Source organism: Poecilia formosa, unplaced genomic scaffold (genome assembly GCF_000485575.1).
Source record: "Poecilia formosa unplaced genomic scaffold, Poecilia_formosa-5.1.2 Scaffold1087, whole genome shotgun sequence".
NCBI lineage: Eukaryota > Metazoa > Chordata > Actinopteri > Cyprinodontiformes > Poeciliidae > Poecilia > Poecilia formosa.
Genome location: NW_006801026.1, coordinates 13,587 through 17,522, shown reverse-complemented (window position 1 = coordinate 17,522; position 3,936 = coordinate 13,587). Strand labels below are relative to the sequence as shown.

The 3,936-nt window shown below is 37.2% G+C and overlaps 1 long non-coding RNA gene across 1 annotated transcript; it reads left to right on the top strand.

The window, feature by feature from the left end:
• Positions 1 to 2,006: 2,006 nt before the first annotated feature.
• LOC103132497 (uncharacterized) lies at positions 2,007 to 3,566 on the top strand. The gene is made up of 3 exons (XR_475570.2): positions 2,007 to 2,127; positions 3,043 to 3,114; positions 3,231 to 3,566. It is a non-coding gene; the product is annotated as an uncharacterized LOC103132497 (long non-coding RNA).
• The last annotated feature ends 370 nt before the right edge of the window (positions 3,567 to 3,936 follow it).

Genomic DNA, 3,936 nt, shown 5'->3' with positions numbered 1-3,936 from the left:
ATTTATATTGAATTAAATGTGTTAAAATGATAAATGGGGAAATTTTCTTTGCCAGATACAAAACAGATGAAATGAACTGATAATAATGTCAGAAATTTAATAAATGGTTGAATGATTGTAGTTTTGATCATTATCACCTTTATAAAACAAACATGTTCATCAGAATCAGATGTATAGAATATAAAGTGTCTAGAACATAACATGCTGTTTATAATAAATAATTTACTATTTGAGTGTACTCGCTACTCACTAACATAAAACTCAGCCCTCCAACAGGATGGAGCTAAATCTGGATCTACAGACGGAAAAGTAGAAATTAATTCAAATCAAAAATTTACCAGCAGCTGAAGGGAAACTACTTAGTTTGAAGAACAAGGAAGTTCTGCTCTGGTGAACAGAAAATTTACATTTCTGCATTTTATGCAAAGGAGCAGTTTGTTCATGACAGAGACATTAGGCCATCAAAACACACGTTGATGAAAGGGCTGTTATTTTATTTTATTGTCCATATCACTTCCTTTTGTATTTTGGTTAAAACTTTTTTTTTTTGACAAAACATGAATTTGTCAAAATGTTTATAAAAAATAACTCAAAGCTTTTTAAATTTGTTGTGTTGTTGTTGACTCAGATATAATGTGTCGTGTTGTAGAAAAGCTGGAAATGTTATTATTTTTATTGGTTATTGGAAATGTATAACAATATTAAAGAATGAATATGTGTCACCTTCACTGAAAACTACCTGAAGGGATGGATAAACTTTTCTCCAGGCTGGTTTAGAAAATAATCAGTAGATTTATCTACTGATTATTAATATTGTATTAAATGTGTCAAAATGATCACTGTGGAAATCAAACATGTTTATCAGAATCAACATCCATTTAAAATGAGGTATTTACATTAAAACATCCTGTTTATCCTGCTGTGATGAATGAGACTTGATGTAAAGCAACGAGCTGCACATAGTGCAGTTCACCATGTTTCTACATACAAACCAAACTGAAGAGAAGGAAACCTGAGAATAAGGTCATCATGTTTGGCCTCAGGACAACAGAGAGCAGCTCCCAGGTGATTTACTCCAAACAAGCTGCCAACAGCTGAGGGCAGATCTGGGAGGCTCTGTATGCAGTGATACTTATATATTTATGTTGAGTCCACTAAAGATGATTAAAAGGTGAAGATGCACTGCAACAATAAAACCAACATTAAGTAGTTTAAATGTCTGATTGTAAGGACAGAGCAGCTCGAAGAAGGACTGATGGGAGTAAAGAAGAAATCAAGAGAAGCCAACAGAAAACATCTGGAGGAGAAGAAAGGATCCAGAGGAAAACTGAAGCTGGGATGGCAGATAAACTGCTGACATTCACTGCTTCAGGTGAGACAGCAGCAGAACCGAAGACCTTCCTCACCTGATCTGAAGCTGCTGCAGAGACACCCTGAGTCTGAGTACAGCCTGAAGAGGCAGTGGTACCTTCAGGGACATTTCATTTTAAAGACTTTCAGTAAGGAACTGAATATGACAAACCACATTTCAGCCTTAACTGGACACATTACAACCTGGAAAACATCACATTTCAATGAAAACCTGTCCTAACGAGGGCAGAGATTTTAACCTGTGGTGCTGAATTCAGTCTTATTACCTTTACCAGTTCACCTACCGAGGATGTTATGGCCACTGTGATGTTAAAACATCTGGGCTCAGGAAATGTTGGGGTCAACTTCCACCTGAACCTTTCTGTCCTCAGAGAAACTCAAACTGGTCAAGTTGGAGTTTCTGTGAGGACAGAAAGGACACACTGTCCTCTGCCCAGCACAAACTGTGGGGATCCTCAGGGTTAAACACAGCAAGTTCTATCCTGATAAAGGAACCTGTACAATTAAACCTCATGATGCGAAACAAAAAGAATGAAACTTCTGCACATCACATGTACATCAGCTGACCTTTGTTCTGCAAACACCTGCTGCAATGCAAATAGCAGCAGATAAATAGGTGTGGCTCACCCAGAAGATAACTGTCTCATTCACCTGAACAACATTTAGCTCCTCAGATTTGATAAATGATCTGATAATATTTTATTGCTTTGACCTCTCAGCCTCCAAGGTCATCTGATCTCAGAATCCTTCAAACAGGTGAGTGAATAAACATTTTGAAGGAGTTATAAAGTATCACGGATAATTTAGAAGCAGTGGTATGATCTCCAGTCTGATTTAATAGTAACTGGCATTAACTCAACATGTCAGTTTAAACATGTGAAGTTTTGAACTGGAACCATAACTGTAGATGGTCCAGGTGGGACATGAAGTGAAATTATGTGCAAAAAGATTATAGGAAAATGATGTGAAGAGTCTGAACATCCTCCATGTGTTTGAAACAAATCAGAAAACTTTGTCATGTTGAGAAAACGTCTTTCAGTAACCAGACAGGAGTTTGCAAACCAAATCTCCAAGATCTTTGAAATCAGTTCAAATAAAACAGTCATATAGAATATGGAAATGTATTTTATACAGAAACACAAATAATTATTTCTACAATCATAATTAATATGAGAGTCTCTGATCTGAAATCAGACTTTTCTATTCAGATTTATTTTTCCAGTTTTAACATTTTATTGATTGGTGAATATCTGGAAATCGTTTTAAATCATTTTTACACTCAGTGTGTTGGAGGTTTTACTGAAACTGATTGTACATCATGTGCATCAGTTGAAGTAAAAAGTTTCTCTGCTATGATTGAACCTCATAGCAGAGAAACTCCTTCACTGTTGATGGATAGTAAAATCATTCAGTCATTAATCAGAAACAGGATGTGAAGTAGAGAACCTCAGTTGGTTTCCATACTTTTATCATCCTTAAATGATAATAACCGTCGTATTAAAGATCTTTACGTTTTGATGTTTCACTTTGTTCAGATTTTAGTTTTGGATCCTAAAGTTTCCAGCAGAAGTTTCAGTTTTTAAACCTGAAACATGAAACCAGTTTCAGTCGGAGAGTCTGACTGTAGATTCACCTTCACATCGTCATGGAAACGTGTCCATCTGTTCACAGATCTGATTGGCTGAAAACATCCTGAAACCAGGAAGGAAACATCAGTTTGATCTCAGCAGAGAAACTCAGCAGGTTTGATGAGGAAAAACTTTACAATGAATTTATGATGATGGAGAAATAGATTTGATGTTTTGGTTAATATTTGGAGCCTTTTATTACATGAGACCTTTTTGTCTTTTTCTTTAAAGAATTTGAGTTTTCTGGGAGGAGGACGTCTACAGTCATCGCCATGGCAACACCACAGACAATCAACTTTGGCTACAAAAAATTATCTCTGGCTCTGCTGAACATCAATGGTCTGAGAAACAAGATCCGTGAAGTTCGACACATTATCGCTCGTGATGAGCTGCATGTTGTGGCTCTGTGTGAAACTAGACTGGATGCCTCAGTTGAACACAGTGACGTTTATATTCCAGGGTTCAGGATGTGGAGGAGAGACAGAGACAGTAATGGAGGTGGAGTCGCTCTGTACGTTCAGGATCACATTAAAACTAAACTAAGGGAGGATCTGATTAAGACCAGAGTTGAGATCATTTGGGTTGAGATGAAGCTTCCTGGTAGCCGCCCAGTTTTACTGGGATGTTGCTACAGAGGTTCAAGAGCTAAAGCTGAATATTTGGATCAAATCCATGAGATGATGATTCGGGTGTCAGGAGAGAATAAAGACGTTTTCCTGATGGGCGACTTTAACATTAACTGGTTCTCAAATGACTCTGAGAAGAAAAAAACTGGTGATGTTATATCTAACCTGGGTTGGACTCAGATCGTTAAAGAAGCTACCAGGGTGACTGTAGATTCAGAAAAGTGCATTGATCACATTTATACAAATATCCCAGAGCACTCAAAACCAAAGTCCATCCCTACAGGCTGCAGTGATCATAACCTCATTACTGT